Source organism: Cheilinus undulatus, linkage group 4 (assembly GCF_018320785.1).
Source record: "Cheilinus undulatus linkage group 4, ASM1832078v1, whole genome shotgun sequence".
Lineage (NCBI taxonomy): Eukaryota > Metazoa > Chordata > Actinopteri > Labriformes > Labridae > Cheilinus > Cheilinus undulatus.
The window spans coordinates 45,458,318-45,478,313 of NC_054868.1; the positions used below are offsets into that span (position 1 = coordinate 45,458,318).

The following is a 19,996-nucleotide window of genomic DNA, read 5'->3' on the forward strand; positions in this document are numbered from 1 at the left end:
TGTAGCTTTGGGTTCGTTTAGTTCTACTGCAAGCTAAGGCTGAGCAAGATTAAATAGCAATATGTCCCGAGCAACTTTCAGTAACACTTTATTTGAAGGGGTATGCATAAGACTTTCATGACACTGTCATAATCATGACAACACCTGTGAATAAACGAGGCTTTATGAACGTTTATGGTTGTTATCATTAAGCATCATTCGACAACTATGTCACCTTTAATGCAATAAATTAAAATCATACCCACACACCACTACACCAGCGGACATCCCAAATGAAGAGGGGAGGTTTTTAGTGCACCTTGCACCCTGTGTGGTTGCCCTTCAGCTTTGTTTCCTTTTTACATAAGTAAAAACTGGATGTCATCCTATTCTCCTCTATTGCCCCGAGTATTTATGCCTGGCTAAGACAGCTGGCCACGGCCCTACCTTACTGTGCAAAGAGGCAAAAAGGGATCAAACAATGTCAACTTTGCACTGAAGGTGACATAATTGACCGAATGACACCTATGACATCTACAAATATTCATAAAGCCCCATTCATGTGAATGGCAGGTGTCATGTCTTGATTATGTCAGTGTCATGTCAGTCTAGGGCATACTCCTTCAAATAAAGTGTTTACCCAGTTTTTAAATAGAGGAAGGTTTTCTTCAACCTGAAATGTGTCAAAATACCACTTCAATCCTTTTTTTTGCTGTAGAGATGTTATAATCAACATACCATGCAAACATTCAACTGTCAATGTTTCATTAGAAAATTTTCCAGGAAAAATGCTACTGTCCTTATTTTTGTATATTTTCTTAATCATAATGAGGATGACATGGAAAGTTATCGTTTCCATCAATGCATCAATTCATATCAAATTTGCAATGAGTCAAAACAATCACAATTAGATATTTTTTCACAATCGTTTGGCCCCACTTGCAGTTTTATCAGAGCTTGACAATATTTCTTTAGCAAATAACTGCTCTGAAAGTATTTCCTAGTGGAAGGATGTTTCTGTTTGGTTAATTTGAGTTCAATAGTAAAGAGCGATAGCTGCTGCTTGTCGAGCTCTGGTTATGTACAGTGCTTAACAAATTTATTAGACCACCGCCCAAGATAAGGTTTATGCCACAGCTGTCCTCAATTAACAGCATTGGTAATTACCAAAATCATTTTATATGTTTCTGCAATGGTTAATACACCAATATGTAGAAGCTCTTTAACCAAAATGATATTTTTAATGCTAAAATATAATTATTATTGTTATCCATGAATTTTCAAATTAACTGATTTACAAAAAAACTGAAAAATAGAAAAGCACATTATTATTTCTTGATGTCAAATTTTAGTTATTTACCTACATTCCTGAACAGAAAAGTTTGTTTTAGTTGTTGAATGTTATGCTTGATTAATTTTCTGACTTCTCAGAGAAGCCCAGTGAGCCGGCTCAAATTTGGGTGAATTCAATTTGAAATTCCTCATTCCTGTTCAAAATGGTAAAACGCTTAGAGCTCAGTGAAAATGAAAGAGTCCGCATTAAAGCACTTCATGATGCTGGATGGTCTCTGAGACAAATATGACAGGTGGTCTAATAAATTTGTTAAGCACTGTAGTTTACTCTTCAAGGCATAATATGCCTACCAAGGTTATAATAGTTTTGGAATTTTCCTATGATTTTCATTTTTATTTAATTACCTTTTATTTTAAATTTCAGTTTAGTTTTAATTAATTTTGACTTCTGGTTTGTCAACTCTCAACTCTCATAATGCTTTATTTTACTTTTTTTGTTTTTGTTTTACTGTTGGATTTTTCTGAAATATGGGATATCTGGGATATCTTTTTATGTCAGTCAAGCTGCTGTCAAAGACTAAAACTAAGGATTTTTTACCTTTAATTTTATTTAACTTTAGTCAGTTTTGTCAACACAGAATTACATTTTAATTCGTTTAAATTTTTTGTAGAGCTTAGTTTATTATTTAGTTTCAGTTAACTAAAAGGATGTTTACATTTTAGTTATAGCTATTTAGTTTTAGTTAACTATAATGACCTTGATGCCAACTATAAGTTGTGTCACTATGATTGGTTAGTACTGAGTCTGACAGACATTGTTTTTCAAATCACCCTCTAAGATTTTTTTCTGCCTTTTTCAAACACCATTAATGGGCTGTTTACTCGATGGATGTGAAATATATCCCATGCAGTAGATATGTGTAATAGTTTATCTGGTGTGTCATGTTAAAACATAGGAAGACGTGGCAAAAATATAACTTCCTTTATGCTATGTTTACATGACTAATTAATAGGAAGACAGCACTGTGTAAAGCCAAGATTAAATTTCACTATTTTCTAAATATACATCTTTGTAATTCCCTCCTTTAAATATTTCCTCCTTTTTAAGAAATGAAATCAATGTTTGCCCTGCCTCCTACAAAACCCACAAGAGCTGTACCTTCTTGACATTTTTGTTTGTTGGAGGAAATTGGGTCACACCTTGTGAAACAAGTAGAAGATCTACTTAACGGTGTTGTGGACAGAATATATTGCAATCCACCTCTATCTGAGCGGCTTGTGTATTCTGACCATGTCTTCATAAACGCAGTAAGTGGTGTAAAACGACCCGCCGGGGTTCTCAGAGATGGGCTTGTATTTGTCTTTGATATAAACAGTGTGACTTGGCTGTGTGACTTGAATGTAATTATTCGAGCAAGTCTCAAGTGCAAAACCAAAGATAACTAGATAAGATCAAGTGGCTGGGAGTTTACTGTCCTCTTTCTGTCCTCAGCTGCTCAAAATGCTGTTTCAAAGTGGGCAACCATTAAGAGAGCAGGGTTAAACCCAACTTTATTTTTGTTAAAGCGCTAATCAGCCTTCACGAGACGCCCTAAATCTCTCTTCCACTGTCTGCCTTTATTTCAACATAATCTATGCCTGTAGGCAGTGTTCGGAGTAAAGTGCCAGCTATTAATGGATAAAATAACCCTGAAATAAATGTAATCTGATTTTACCCCAGACGTGGGGGTATGAGGAAAAAACATTCCAAATCGCTAAAGGCACAAAAGTGTCTGCATCAATCAATAACATTCACAGAGATGAAAAATAACATTTATTTCCACTTTATATTCTAACCAAGTTCCAGTCTGATACAGTAGAGTCTCGCGTTTCAGTTCCTGTTCCCAGTTCAGCTGTGTCTGTGTTACCTTTCCTGTAATATGTGCAGATCTAAAGGAAGCAGATGAGTAGAGGAAATGCAGTGTGAAATGCCTTGGGCTGAATGAGAACTAATGAAACCATGATGCGAATGCTACGTTGCATCTCAGCCAATTTCTTACACCACCACAGTCCAGCAGAGCTGAAAAACACCCCAGGAGGAAACATCACGTTCACCAAATTAACCCACTGTCTCTGCATCTCTTCATCCTTGCCTCACCTCATTTTTTTTTTCACTTTGCATCTGTGAATGCTAATCATCTTTACCTATTCATTTCCTTTTCATGCATTGCATTTCTCTTCCTCTCTAATTCTACCAATCTGTCTTTCTGGTCGGGTTAGTGTGTGTATCTGATCCATGTCATCTCACACCCGGTCTAATCAGGCCAGTTAGTCAAGTCAGTACTTTCCCAGCTTGCTCTCTCTGCCCTGGTGCCCACAGACTAGCCTGCAGCTCCAGCAGCACTTAGCATACGCCGCTAAATCACACACCGCTACACTCCTGTCCCAGGGAATTAGTGTCAGCTCTAACCAATGGGACAAGATTACACTAACTTTCCCTGGAGTTAGCATCAGAGCTAACATAACTAGGAGTCAGAGTGTGCTATGCCACTGCTCCCAAAATGGTCAACGTAGCTGGAGAAGTTTGGGTCACTGAGTGTTCCCACTGTCTTGTGCGATTTGCATTCAGGCTTAAAATCCTCTCCGCTGACTCTTGTGATTAGCTTCCGAACGAGATGTCATAAGGGGCAACTGTTTACTGTTTGCCTCTGTATTAGCATTTATGCTAATATTTCTACGAAACTGAAAAAAGCTTGATTTTAATAATGCAGCAATATTCAGTGGCCTAATTCTCTTGAGCCCTGCCAACCCTTCAAGGGTTTTTACTCTAAAAATGTCTACTAAAGGATAAGGGCGTATTTATTCTTTGATATGGAGCAATGAAACAGACTGAAGGGAGCTTTTATTTGTCCTCATTTTTACAAGTTTCCTTCATTGTACATATTTGCCTTAAAGCAGCAAACTATTCTTGTCCAAAAATGCTCTTTATTTTCTTCTCTAAAGTTAAAACACAATTTATGAAAACCATGTCTCTGTCAAAGCTAGAAACAACGCACCCGGTGCTCTGATGGGTGTTGGCATTCACAGGCCCTGCAGCTGCTTCAGTGACAATGAATCAGAGGACGTCTTTGTGCTCAGTGTAACTCAACTCAGGGTGAGTTTCCTCGGATGTAAGCACATTTTTTTCGGTTCAACAATGTTAGCCCTATCTCCAATTAAATTCAATTTTATGTGGGTGTAATTGCTTAAATCTATCAGTCCACAACTTTTTTCTTTCATTCATCGCCAATGAGGCAGTTCTGCAAAGTGTCTCTAGATGACAACATAAATTAGGCTCTCAGTTATGTGGGTTTTGTTTCGCCAAAATACGTTAAAGTCATACTCCACCCAAAACTGTCTCATGCCAACTTTAGAGGCTTGGAGAGCAGCTGGTAAAAGTTTGCATTTTCCTTCACTAGTTTTCCACAGTGAACAAAACAGGAATCAAAATGTCCACTAAAACCTCTCAAACTCCTACAGCACAGCCTACTTCTCACCATCTATTAGCATGTAAATCATGTTTCTGTCACTCATTTATTTTAGCCAATATATTGTGCCTGGGTCCAGACGTTTAATCCGTCATCTTGACTGATTAGTCTGGCATCTTGACTTCAAACAGCGGTAGTAATTGATCCAATAAGCTTTATGGGGGACATGTGTTTATCCAATCAGAGCCAGGAGGAATTTAGCCAATGTCGCAAAGCATGAAGAGGCTGTCTGCTGAAACCAAGTTGTGCAGTGCAATGGCTTTAGAGAGCAGATGCCCACTCTTGTAGTTTAAGTGCGCAAAATCCAATTGAAACCAGTCAGTTTGCAGGGCTTAACCAAAGCAGCAACTTGAAATGATATCAGAATGTGGAGAATATGTTATCTCTAGTTACTGATCAGGGACAGTCAAAGCCCCCACAGGTTATGTGCAGATGATGCACCAGCAGAGAATTCCCCTAGGGGGGCAAGAGGTTCTTTCCACATATAGAAACGCTACTAAAAAGGCCACGAACTGTTCATGACTATGCTAAGCATATGGTTGATAATATAGACATTCTTAATTCTTATGCTACTTGTGTGTCCTGAAAGTAGTGAAATATTGAGGCTCATGTGCGGTCCGTTTCCATAAAGTAGTCCAGTTTGCTTCAGTACAGTTTTGTAATGGTTCAGGACATTAAACTCTGATCTTACTTATGTTTCTTCAGTTGATGTACGTCTCATCAACCTCCAGTCTCGCTCTTTGTGACCAGAAATCCACCGCTTTTAGAGATCCAGATATTTTGGCTCAGCTCAGTAGAGTTGGTTGTTTGGCTCTGCATTTGGTATCAGATTGACTCTTTAAATGTGCATCAAATAACAAAGGATGGAGGAAAGGAAACTGGCACTCAAATGGAAGATAACTACTGTGGCTCACATAGAGCTATTTTGTAGAGCAGACTCGTTTGTGAACGGCACATCATTACTTGTTTGCTTACACCACAAAAATCAACGTTACAGTTAAAAACATGTTCATCTTCATCTGACACCAGAGACAAGGAGGTCAGCAGGACTGAGTAAATTCTGATATTTACTGCCACCACACCAGGTAAATCAGTTAAACCGTGATACAAATCCCTGTTTTCTATAGTGTGGAAATTGTATTAAATGTAAATACATTTTTTTCTGATGAACATTCCAATGTAAAGATCCATATAAAGTACAAACTTCATTCCTATTCATTCCTTAGGGCTGTCCCTCCTTACTTGACCATTAACCATTCTTGATCTCGTGATTATAAGCAACCTTTACTACCTGATGGCAGCAATCTGTACTGCAAAGCTACACATATGTTATCTATCACATGAAACCACTGGCAAGAAGGGGTGGGTGGTGAACCAGTATCAACACCATCACTGACACTAAATTGATTTTTTTACAAAACCATCATTATCGGTTTGGTCGTACAGCACATGCAAGTAAAGAAATGGTACTAATAGCTCAATCTTTCAACACCGGTGGCGGGTCAATAAAAACAGTGTAAAAGAGCGATTTGCGGCAGACAACCGCTCAAATTTAGTGCCGTTCCTCTGCATGTTTCATTCTGACACTTAAAGAGCAGAGCGAGGCGGACCTACACACTCAAGACTGAACGGCTCTGCCTCCTCCTCCTCATGTCAGAGCGGGGTCGGTGTTTATTATTAACTTACAGCACAGCAAACAGATAAACCTGTATGATCCTCTCTTCAAGTTTCATGTCTCTAATAACAGCAACATTAAGTGAGTGAGTGAGTAGGCTTTGCAGAGCATCTCTGTCGGTATATCCGGGGCTTTGACACAGGCCATCAATAAGAATGGATCAACTCGGTTTATCTCAAGCTCAGCACAGCAGTGATTTACATCTCAATTACAGCTGCTGAGAACCACTAAGGTGTGTTTCAACTTCTGACTCACTTGTTTTAGATCCAAGATGATTCAAAGAAGCCCTTGTAAACATTATAACTTCATGAACTTGCTGCTAATATGTTTCCACTTAAACTCTGATTATTCAATGATAATCATGCCATTTCTGACCAGTTCTTCACAATAAAAGTCCCTACCTCTCATCTTGTTTGAAAGCTTTTACTGTGAATAGCCACGTCAGGAAATTAGGTGTTTTCAGCAGGAAAGAAACAACAGTTCATCCAGTTTTAAGCTACAACATACTGGGAACTGAACAACTTAAGGGGATTTTTGACCACAACTACCCAGAACTTTTAGTTCCAGATACTTATCATCCAGAAACTAACTGGTTCCTGTTGCCTGCATTTCCACCAGTGTCAAAGTCCCATTTACGCAAATAAGGCCTCCTGATACAGCCACGTTTCAGGGAAACATAGAAGATCAATATTATTATGTGCTATGTGATATTTTTACTGCTGAAGCTTTAGATGACAAAGATCTAACATTTAACAGACCAAATGTGTGTGTCAGATTTTTTAAAGCAAAAACAGATTAATACCTTTATAAATTTATATTTGGATTTATTGTGATGAAGGGTCTCGGTAGGGGAACAGAGAGTGATCTATAGACGCATCGGGTAAACATCGATATCGGCAAGATTGGCCCAGTTGACAAACACTGGCCATGGGCAAACAATGTTGGCATGAAGGGACACCAGTAGGAGATGTTTTTCTGTCGTGTCCTTACAATTTAATGCTGGCATTCAGCACTGCTGTATAAGAGAAGACATTCATTATTGGATAGATGTTGTGACCTGTCTCAATCTCTTATCTGTTTTCATGGTCAAACACTAAAAAAAAGGAACATTTTGACACTGAGGGGGTGTTACCCCAAATGAAGTTGTGAAAAAACCTCAGCGATGGTATTGGCCATCAGCTAAGTGGGTATAACCCTTAGTATAAACTAACATCAGCTAGGTTTTCAGCTATCCAGGTAAACGTTAGCCTAAGCTTGATCTAAACATGTCAACTGGACTCAGTTTAGGTTGCTGAGGAGATTTTTGTCTCTCCTCTTAAAGGTTTAGGCTGTAAATTTTACTACAGCAAGAGAGAAACGTTTGTCGACCATCACAAGGATAATGATCTGGGGGTAAGTGTTTAACTCATGACTCACTAAATGCTAGTCCATGTTGAGTGCAAGAAGAGCGCTACGATGCTGAACCAAGTCAGAGATGCAGCTGTAAATACTACAGTTGCATACTGTTGCTTGGACTGCTGCGGAGGCTAAGTTAAATTAATGATAAACACGCTACTTTTGTCAGTTTCTTCATAATAAAAGCTCATAGCTGTCATTACTTATAGAGCTTTTATTATGAATGTCCCAATAGGAAATATGGTATAGTCAATAGCAGCTGGAAACAAAAGTGAAACTTAAAACTACAGGAGCATTTACCAAGAAGTGAACACAAAGAGGCTAAGTAAGTCATGTTTCTGTGATCTTAAGATCAGACATGAGTTGAGTAAGCCATCACAGGTTTGTTTTAAGAGGAGGACAGGTTTCCTAGCACCTGAAATGTGTTAACTAGTTTAATTTAGTAATACGACAGTATAATAACATTATCATTAAATGCAAAAATTATAATGGTATATTTAGGCCATATTGCCCAAGCCTCTGCAGCTCGACGCCTCATATTTCCTGGGCCTTTGGAAAGTACTAGCCCCTGAATGGGGACTCTTCAAGTGGTTTTACCCCCAAACTAAATCTAGACCCTGGTTTCTGCAGTTGAAAAGCACAGAGTTCCTCAAGAGGTTCTTAGTACCAGGAGAAAGTTTCTGTGGTTGAAAAGCACCTTTACTGAACAATAGACTTGTATTTCATCTTTATGTGATCTTATGCACAGACATGAGCTGTTTCACATATTACAGACTTGTTTTAGGGGGAGAAGGAGGGTTGTAATGCTTAAACATGTATTCAAATTGTGAGATCCCTTTTAATCTTCTACGACCACGATATAATACTGTTCTCCCAGTATGATTTTAAGGTCATGTTGCCCAGCTTTACTAGTGAGTAGAGATATCTGTGATGGTCACCTGTGACTAAACTGACTCTGCTGTGTGTCAGTCAGATACTTTCATTTTTATTTACCACCACTTTTCTCCTGCTCTCCTATGATTTGTGATTATAATGAGAAGGTCTCAGTGAGAAAGCTGAATACCGAATTACATGATTTAGATCTTTGGATGCTGGGGGATCTGCTGCAAAAAAAAGCAAAACAAAAACGCTGGTGAGTGATAAATAAAACCTGAGCAGTGAGCTTTTGGAGAGGGATTAGCTGAAGTGGAAATAACTTTTCACTAAAACAAGAAAGGTCAAGTACATCTTGATGGAAATCTGTGGTGCCCTTGTATTCCAAAGGATGTTACTCTAGTACCTGAGAGATGTGCTGAGCACGTTTGCTCTCAGTGCATGTGGAAATTGTCACTCTCAAATGTTGCTATATTATTGTTAATTTTTGCCTAAGGGGTTTTTTAAGCCTGAGTAAAGGTCAAACTTCACATGCATTAAAAATAAAAACTTGTGCCTACTGCATTTTATTAGATAACAGTTGGCTGTGTGCTCTCTAGAGTCTTGGGGTTGAATAATTAAGAAGATCAAATCATCGTTTCTTTTGTGTGCTGTTGCCAAGCCACTGGGGTTGCATACATAAAAGCTGCTAACATAAAATAATGTCTTGAAACCTCATTTTCTACCACTGTTTCTGCTCTTAGTGGCACAAAAATATATTTTTTTGGTATGTTAATCCCCATAATGCCCATTTCCAAACTCGGACTGTCAAGGCCAGATTTATGCACATATTTGCGCTCCCAATCTGCATGAAATTAGCGTCTGAAATACTAAAGCAGTAGCTAATTATGAATAACTGGGACTGTCTTTTAGGTGCATTCAGCATATAAACAAGATCTCCAAAAGATGCAGCTCAGTGGTGAAATGGGAATGCGATGGGGAAATAAATCATGAAAGAAATCAAGCCCAGAAAAAGATATCAAATGTAGTGAAGCTGAAATTATTATTCCCATTAAATAAAACTTAAACTTTCCAAATCATTTACTAAGGCCCTGATTAAACTCTAACTTACAACATAATTTGAGTATCTATTGCTATAAAACAGCCTTAAGTTGGAAGAAAACATCATTAAACATCTAAAATATTTTTTAGACATGCATGCCATTACAATTACCCACAATCACTGAAATATGGTAATTCAAGGTCATGCAGATGGTTAATGGTTGAATGATCAGAAAACCAAAACTTTTCATTCTATCTTTGTTAATGGTGAAGAGAAAAAGCATGCCTGGCTGTGTTTGTTTAATATTTCTGCTCTATTCTACTTTCTAAGAAGCTGTCACTCTAATTTTTAAATAATTCACTGTAGCTCTCCTACACATGTTTCTGCTGTCAGCATGATTTTCGCAGAATGCAGGGTTATTAATTCTCCCCCACCACAACCTTCTTTTAATATACCACTTCTAATCTGCACTTGCGTTGCAGAAGGAAAGATTTTTTCTTTTAAATGGACCTCTGAATATTGGCTGTGCCTTAATAAATGTACCAGAATGTGCAGTCAGCCACATTTATCAAATCTCCCCCTTTATGTGTGCAGTCCTCCCTTAAATGCTAAATGCATTTGCATGAAGAGGAGAGGCACACTTCACTGATCACACGCAACTCATGTCTCAGATGACAGGCTAACTACACTTCCAGGCCGCTGCACCTGTTTGATAAATACCATGCACATCAAGTGAACTTTATGTTGTGTAGGGCTGTCACTTTTAGATTTGCCAAACAATGAAACTTGACAGTTCTGGGAAAGTTAGAAGTTTTTGTCCAGAAGAGAAGAGCCAGTGCATAATGCGTGCTTGATGCTCACACAAATACATCATCTGTGGTTTTACGTGACAGTCTGAATCATAATAGAAAAATGGAAGCTGAGTTGTTTTACAGACTTTCAGATAAAGATAATGAACTAAAGTTTTTCGTAGAGAAGGCATTAAGAGGGATAAAACAAAGAGTGCACTTTTCCGGCTCATAGTTTAGACTTGATGTCTCCTTATAGAGGAGAGCAGCTCATTTTTATGTTTGCTGGCCACCCACCTTTATTGTTTCTTAGTTTTATTTGGCTGCATTAGTGCAGTGAGAAGCTAGCCAAGCTTGTCACATTAATGGGCAGTGTGTGCTGAGCTGTGTTTCAGTTGGGTAAAAAAATTAAAACACATTCCAGATGGTGGTGTGTCTTCTTCAAGAACAAATTGGGAAATGTTTTTAAAAGGTGTGGAAAACTGGAAGAAACTGTTTGCATGTTTGCTTTGCATGATTTTTTTCTTAGGTGGCAGCAGCCTTCTTTGGCATTCATCAACAAATATTTTGAATCAATCTAACAACATTTACTGACATGCTGTCTACAAAAATATTGGAGTGTCATCCTTAGTGAAGTCTATAATTCACTATAAGAGAGTGTAACCTTTGATGTGAACACGACTGGTGAGAAAGAAATAGTGTGTGACAGACTGAAGCAGAGCTACAGAGCCAGTAAAGTTGATATATCTATGTAATTCTGTTTGCTGCCTGCATTAAACCTGTTACCTACTTAACGGTCAGGAGTAGCAGGTTAACAGGCAAACCAGTAACACAAAACGACTCCTGCTGATACAAGTAAGTAAAGATGCAATTATGACAACATAAATCAATGAGACATGCCCAATGTCCTTAACCAACAGAGGACACTTGCTCTGGTTGGCTTATCTGTAAAACAAAGTGTGTAAACTTCTGCCACCAGGGTGCTCTCAACCAAAACAATAACACAATTTGACAAGCACAGACCAGCAGTGCCCATCTCTGCTATTTGATTCTTGTTTTGAAGTGAGGACTCTGTTCAGTAAAAATCAACGTAATGCTTTCATTCATAATGTTTTTTCTCATAATGAGGAGGAAATGCACTAAAAATGTCACTCCCTGGTCATGCTGGAAGCAGCCCCAGAATATGCATGTGTGCTAGAAGTGATGCTAGGGTGCATGTGCATCCTGGTAATGCTTTCAGCTGGGACCCGGAACCCTTTTTCAGTTTCTTTCTCCATTGTTAAGATAAATTTATGTATGAAAGCAAAACACTGGTTTTCTGTTTTGTAAAAACACCTTCTGAAGTGCCTCTTTTCATTGAACTGAGTCCTCAATTAAACACTAAAAGTAGTACTGAGAAGAAGGCAGCGCAGAGCAGTGCTGGTCTTGACTTGCTGGATGTGGGGCTCGATGTTAAGGAACCTATGGCAGCCTTCATAAAAAGATACATCCTGTTACTTTTATAAAACCAAGAATTTCTGTCGTTGAAACTTTTAGGAAATACAAGACCTCCATTAAAATATATATAAATGCAAAATAGGAAAGGGCTTTTTTTTAAACTTAATATAAATTTCAGTGCAGAAAATCATCATACTGTATCTTTAATTAAAAGAGGAATATACAGACAGGGTTGACACAAGTGAAAATCTTAAAGCTTAAGAATAGTCTTGTGTTAGTGTGGGAACTAATGACTGACACAAACTGCATGCACAACATGATGCAGAAGTGAAGCAGCAACAGGCTGCAAAACTCAAGGCATCAAAACATACTAACACAACCAGCGAAACAGTTCTGAAACGCTACTTGCTTTAATGACAGCTAGAGCCACAAAGATGATTACAGCATATGCTGTTGGTATTTAAAGGCTACGGGCTGATGATGAACACATACAAGCTGATTGAAATGGCCCAGTTTTTTTAAAAACATCAACAAAATCAATAATCAGGCAATTAAAGGCTGAAAAAAATGTTATGTTTCAAAAGCCTTTTGAAGCTTTTTTGTTTCTATTCATACCAGCAGGCCACAACTCAGCTCATTTGGAGTCATTTCCCCAATTACAATTACAATTACACAAAATCACTGAAACATGGTTATTCTAAAGAATTACCATATTTGGTTATTCCACAGATGGTGTGTTCTCTCCTCCTGAAGTTTGAGGTCTTTAATAATGGCAACATGAAGCGAGTGTTCACTTTGCAAATCATCTCCGTCAGCCTGTCTAGGGCTTCAGTACAAGCTGGGTTCAATACGGATTGTCTTTAGCCTAGCGCTGCAGTGACTCGTATTACAACAGCTTGAGTAATTGCTGAAATATGTGCTTGTGTTAAATCCATGATAATTCAAAGAAGCAGGCCATAGTGATACAGTTGATTAGTGAAGCAGCTGTAGTCTTTGTGGTGGCGTAAACCTGTTGGCTTCACTGCTAAAGCCAAGTTAAATTGATGACAAACATGGTACCGCTGACAAATCCTTCACAATAAAAGTCCGTAGTTTTTGTTATCATAGAGTGCTTTTATCGTGAATGCCCACATCTGGAAATTTGGTGTGTTCACTGGCAGCCTAACATGCTTCAGCAAAAAGGAAGGAAACTTAGAATTAGTGATAAGACAAAGTGAACACAGACTTATAAAATCCTTTTACTGTGTTTTTATGCTCAGACATGACTTTAGTATGCCAAACTTAGACACCTGAATGGGCATTTAAATGCATTATCTCTTAATTTTGTAATACCATGATATAAGGCCAAAAAACCCCACTGTGATAGGATATAAGGACGTATCCCCCAGGCCTAAGCAGTTTTTATCAAAACTGAACAACATTTCTTATTTAAAAAAAGCACAAAAAATCACACTGAATCCCATCCTGGAGGAAAATTTGGTTTTGACAGACGAAATGTCTCTCCGATCATCCTCTGATTTTTTTTTTTTCTTTTTTTTTGGACAAAGTATTAAAGAAATCAGTCTACTTCTGAGCTATGGAGCGTTCTGTTCCTAGAGTGACCTTGCTGATGAGCCAAGGCTACAGGTTGCAAACAGCTTTACCTGAGGGTGTGTCTGTGTTGTTTGCTGCCAATTATCCAGGCGTTAATGTGTTTCAAACACTTCATTTTATTAATCTTCCAAAGGTAATGACGTAAACAATGTCTATGATATCAAAGACATAAACTTTCAATTACAGGTGAAATACAACTGTCACTCCTGCGGTCAAAAACCCTCAGCCCTTCCAGGATCACACACCTGACCCGGACATAAAATCCTTAGTATTTATAAGCTGCAGTCATGTGGTGACACCCGTTGACCAGAAAAACTACACTTGAAATACCACTAAATACCATGAATTTTGGCTTTTACACAAAGGATCTGCTCTTCTCAAACACTTTCAATCAGCAGTTGCACAGATGTCTGAGACATATTTCATGTAATAGGTATGTGGACCGGTCTATCTGGCATGTCAGGTTTAACAGTTGTGCTCACATCTGCCATGGATCATAGACAGGGCACGGGGCCTGAGTCCATTACGCTTATATTCACACTTAGCAAATGGACTGTAATTTGGGGTCAAGTGTACTCAGATCCAAGCTCGGGACCCAAATGTGAAACCACCCATAAAATGTTTTTAAAAGGCTTCATTGTAAGACATTATCAGGACATTAATTAACAAATATCCAACCTCAACATTTGTAAAAATATAAATAAAAGAAAATAAGGGGAAAAGCTATTTTGCATTGTTAGACAATAAGATTTCAAACACCGACAAAAATAAACATAGCAACTTTAAGAAACTAAACTTAAAACACTTTTGTGAACTATAAAGGCACACTTGTGACTGTCTCCTCAGAGTGGTTGCTGAGGGAAGACAGCTGATTGTAATCTGTGGGAATATGATGTTTGCACTCCATTGGCTTGTTTGTTTGTTTGTTAAGGGTTTATGTAAATGTTCAAAAAGCATGCTTGTGAGGATTTTTTGCGGGAGTTTTGGAAGAAAGCACACTCATAAAAGAAAGGCACAAATACAGTCCCACATACACACACCAGATCTACTTTGACTGTGTTTAAATAATCACTCTGATAGTGACAGCTTAACAGTCATCCAGCTGTCATTTAGTGTTTAATCACTTTAATCTGACAGAAATTATATAAAAAAGTCAGAAGAAATATTTCTCTTGCTGCTGACATAACTCTTCTCACGGTACTGAGCAGTTATGGCTCTGATGCTTGAATTTTTCAGCATCAGTTATTATCGTACCACTTCGTGTATCTGGGGCTGTAGCAGTGAACTCTGTATGCAGTATAAGCTCAGAGGTTGCCTGTTAATTTCATGGCTGTATATGGCAATCAGCCCAAAGGCTTCAGCCACGACTAACTGTCGGCTGGTACCAGCACTAGGTAGTTTGATAAGCCCTAGAATTCAATGCATTCCCCCACTTTCAAGGGACCGTTCTGGAGCAGATTTTACATTCTGACCCGTCCTTTCTCTGCTGGTCCCCCTTTTCATTTGGGCCAAAGCTTATATGTTTCTAAACAAGCCAAGTTACAGTTAGTGATGTGACCAGAGAAACTGTTGTTGATTCTTCTTGTAAAATTGAGACTAGAATCCTCAGCATCAGAAGAATACAGCAGAAAAAGTACACCTTTAACATCTGTTTTCATCACTAATCTATGCAAAAAAAACACATCAATCTAACCTAACAGAAAATACATTTACATTTAAGATGTTATGGTCATGGCTTTTAGTCCTGTGCAGTTTGTTTTATTTTCTCATGTTAAATATTATTTTTACTGATCAAAAAAAATAATATTTTGCAAACCAAAAGTCTTATGCTTTAGTAGGCAACCATTTTTTTTCAAAGTTAAAGACCCTCAACATGATGATTTACCTCTGAGCGTGATGGTTCTTTTGATGCAAAGGAGGAACCAGTAATAGCACCCTGACCATCTACTTATCAGGGGAGTGCCACGTGTCATTATCCATGGTCCCCCAGTCTTACTGCTTTGTTCAGTATTAACTGCATGAAAAAAACTGATAGATATGATAGGATGATTAGATATGATTAGGATCATATCTCATTTGAAAGGATGACTAGGCAAACAAACATCGCTGAGATAGACATCAAAGATCGGAGGAAGATCAGCAGCAATCTGTAAATCAAGCTGCATTCATTCTCCATGATGAAAGGACTTTGATAGTCAATGTCTTAAACCACGTCAAAAATAGTTTTTTTCTGTTTAAATATTTTATTGACAAAAAGTTCAGAGCTGAAGTAGTAGGATTGTAACAGTATTGTTAATATTGCAGGAAAAGAAGTGTCTCAATGTCATCGTGGATGTGTGATGGTTTCAACGATAAGTTTTTAGTGCAAAAAATTTCAATTGATTTCACTTGATTGCTTAAACCACAAGGTTTAAACCTTGTGGTTTAAGCAATCAAGTCATTTGTGCTGTTCACAAACCTGTTGTATGAAACAGCACTTTATATAAACCACAGGAGTTGGCATCTGTTTGAGAACTGGTTTCTTTTTCTTCCATTTTATTCAATGCACAATTGAAAGCCAAACTGGTACCACATAAAAAGCCATTTGAAAGCCAAAAGACTGGCACTAATTATTGAGCTTAGCCAAATGATCTGGAGCAGCAGACATAATCAATAACTCAACAATGCTTGGTTAAAAAAACAAACAAATAACCAATATAGGGGCACTCTTTCAAACATACAGTGCTTAACAAATTATGAGACCACCCTAACCCTAACCAAAGTAAGGTTTATGCCACAGCTGCCCTAAATTAACAGCACTGGTAAGTACCAAAATCATTTTTTATGTTTCTGCAATGGTTAATACACCAATATGTAGAAGCTCTTTAACCAAAATGATTTTTTTAATGTTAAAATATAATTATTATTGTTATCCATGAATTTTCAAATTTACTGATTTACAAAAAAACTGAAAAAAATAGTAAAGCACATTATTATTTCTTGGTTAATATGTCAAATTTTAGTTATTTCCTTGCATTCCTGAACAGAAAAATTTGTTTTAGTGCTTGAATGTTATGCTTGATAAATTTTTTGACTTCTCAAAGAAGCCCAGTGAGCCGGCTCAAATTTGGGTATAAAAAGGTGAAGTCAGTTTGAAATTCCTCATTGTTGTTCAAAATGGTAAAACATGGAGAGCTCACCAAAAATGAAAGAGTCCGCATTAAAGCACTTCATGATGCTGGATGGTCTTTGAGACAAATATGACAGGTGGTCTAATAAATTTGTTAAGCACTGTATCTTTAAACATTTCAGACTTCTCCATGTTTACAGTCAAAATTCTTTCAAACAACATGGGTAAAATCAAAAAGAAGACACTGTGATTTAACAAGCTGGCAGCCCTGGCTTGCAGCCGTGCAATTTAGAAGGGTTTATTGATCCGCTGTCATTTCAGCTAGACTGTTAATCCCAAACTGAACCCTTAAAACACAAATGTCGCACAAAACAAACCAGTTCAGAGCCACCCTCAAGCTTTTACAGCTTGGTGTCATGCTGTCAGGTGTCAGGGTAGTGTAACAGGCTTGCAAGGGAGGACTGAGCATGACATCACGTCATTCTCAATTAAAGCGTTATGCATGAAAGTGCACCCAGTTACCTTTACAATTATTTAAGGAAGGTGTGCAAAGGAAGACATACTATATGTTTTTTCCTTGACACATCAGGCTTTAGCTTTGTAATGTTTTTTGTCATCCTACATATACTATGATGTGATTTCTAGCTGCTCTATTTAATACACACATCTAATTCAATGCCAGGTCTGCAAAGAGAGAGCCTCCTCTTTGACCTTCTGAAGACAGACATTAGGCACATTTTCATACTATTATGATGTATGAGTGGGCTAATTATTCAAATTGTAACAAACTGTTTTGATTGTTTATATAATTTAATTGCCTAGTGCCCTCTCCTACTTTTCAATTAACACCTGTTTCCATCTTTAAAAAGGTTGGCAAAATGTATGAGCAGTGAGCCAAGGACTCCATTATTCTTTCCTTGAGAAAAATGTTGTATTTTATTGCTGCTGAGAAATGCTGCCATTAAACCAACCAAACAAAAAATCTCTGATATTGAACCAAATTAATTCCTGTGCTTTTGAGAGCATATTTTCCAACATAAAACCAGAAGAGGAAGCAATTTTGATGTTAGATTTGAGGGTACAAAACAGCTCACTTATGTATGACTGGGAAATTTGTGAGTAAAACAGTCTTTAATTATTCTAAATAACACTAATGACCTTTTACCTATGCTGTGACAGTTAAAAAAGGACAAAAATGGTTTCAATTCATAGCAATTTCCAAGCTACTCCTCCAAAATAGTCTTATGGCAGGTGCACTTTCACATAGTAAGCTTAAATTTGTTTTCCCCCTGACCTGGGAATGCCAAGGTTTATATTTTCTACAGATTGCTCTGCATTAACTAAAGTACTGTGTCTATCATTATCCACCCACCCTGATATTGAATTGCAAAACATAAATGTTTGTTGTCCTGATTCCACAGCAGAAAATGGTTGAAAGGTCTTGTCAGAAATATGACATTTTTATTTGTTAAACATCGCTGTAACTTCCTAGTGCTTTTCTGCATGTCCTCAATAAAACCACATGCCTGCTAGACATAGTCTTTAACAGCCCAGCAGCCTTTTACTACATCAAATTTTCAGTGAAACAAAGAAATGTGTGTACATGTGTTTGGGGAGCACGCTTTCGCCAAGTTAATCTCTCTACTTTTATTTCATTTTTTGCATGCCTGTGGTTCGTGTGGAATCAAGGGAGAAGTCAATGTCGGAGAGAGTTCTGTCATCCATATTTCATTGTAATAAATATGAATAAACAAGGACAATGCCAAACACCACAAAGGACACACTCCCACATTTCACTGGGGGGCTGCATTGTGTGTTCGCATCACTATGTGGGGATGTCTTTATCTATAGTTTTATGCTTTTGACTTTGAGTGTATTTGTGTTTCCGTGCGGCAGGTTGTAAAGACAGAAAAAGACACGGCCCCAGTGGAGGATACTAAAAGGCAAAAGGTTAGTGCTGGGCAAGACAAGGAAAGAGAGGGCAGGAAAATGAAATTATCACGAAGGCATTATGAAGCTGTGCCAAAGCGAGGAGGTGTATCGACTTTCAGCAGGATAGTTTTCACCTTGGAAAGATGGAGTGCATATTGTAGGGTAGGTTGATTATGTTTTATATAACATAACTGCACTCAACTATATTTAAGATCTAAAGGAGGATTAATTACAAAGTCTAACATGTGTCTGTCTTTAGTTGTATAACCTAACAGGTCTTTTTTTTGTCAAAGAGTACCTTAAATGAATCGACAAAGTCAATGAGATAAAGATTAAACTCTGAAGGATTTGTTGGTTGTTATGAAAGCTTCCAATTTAACTTAAACATGTGTTTATGTACATCCATGCTTTATTTCTGCCTTCAGAACTGCATTACGCCAGAGTTACAGGACCATAGAAGAGCATGAGCTAAGACTTATGAATACACAATGTGATATTTTTAGCTTTCAATTATTCAAAAGACCTGAAACATTAAAATGACACACGACATTTGTAGTCAATCATCGGTAAGCCTTGTTAGACGATCTGATGTTAGGATGGAAGAGATTATCCTTTTAAATTTTAACCAAAAAATGAAGTTGTACTAATTTCACTGCACGACAAGTGCATCCTTCTCTACATTAATGAAAGTTAAGACATTATTAGTTCTGAAATGTCTTTTACCGCTTTTTCATCTGTTGCTTTTACTCATAACAACATTAAAGGAGTAAATATTGTGTTATAATCTTAATATAATCAGACTTTTAACACAGTCTTCCTCCCTAAATTTCCCAACTCACTCTTAACAGGCATCAGAGTTCTGTATCCATTAAATGGTGAAACTGATGTGAAGCTATATTAGGAATTTTACTACTAAGAAGAGCTTCCCTCACGCTCATGTTGATCATAAATTAAAACTTCAAAAGCCAAATTATTTTTGAAATGAAAAAGCCTGTAAGTAAGAGCTCCAACAACACTCAATTATTACTCTGCCTTATCACTGTTCTTCAGCAGTGACTCTGCATAGTGGCTCTTTACAACATTGATCTTGTCATGTTTAATACGGTCATTACATAAAGAGAACCTCCTGTATCATTAATGCCATAAAAGGCAGATAAAGCCGGTGATATTACAGTTTAGTAGTCAGTATTATATTCATTTATATTAAATTATGTTAACAACATAGATTTTAGCTCAGTCATGCATTTTATGGCAAGCTTTAAAAAGCCACCAAACACGGGATTTATCTTTGATCATACATCTCTAGGCGGCAGTGTCTCTGGTCGGCATGTGTGTTTTGATGTGAGGCTCAGCGCTGTTATAAAGTGCGATTGG

The 19,996-nt window shown here is 37.6% G+C and overlaps 1 protein-coding gene across 1 annotated transcript in view; it reads right to left on the reverse strand.

Moving 5' to 3' along the window:
• The window catches only part of grin2ab (glutamate receptor, ionotropic, N-methyl D-aspartate 2A, b), a 227,224-nt gene that overhangs the window by 188,015 nt on the left and 19,213 nt on the right, over positions 1–19,996 (reverse strand). The window lies entirely within an intron of this gene.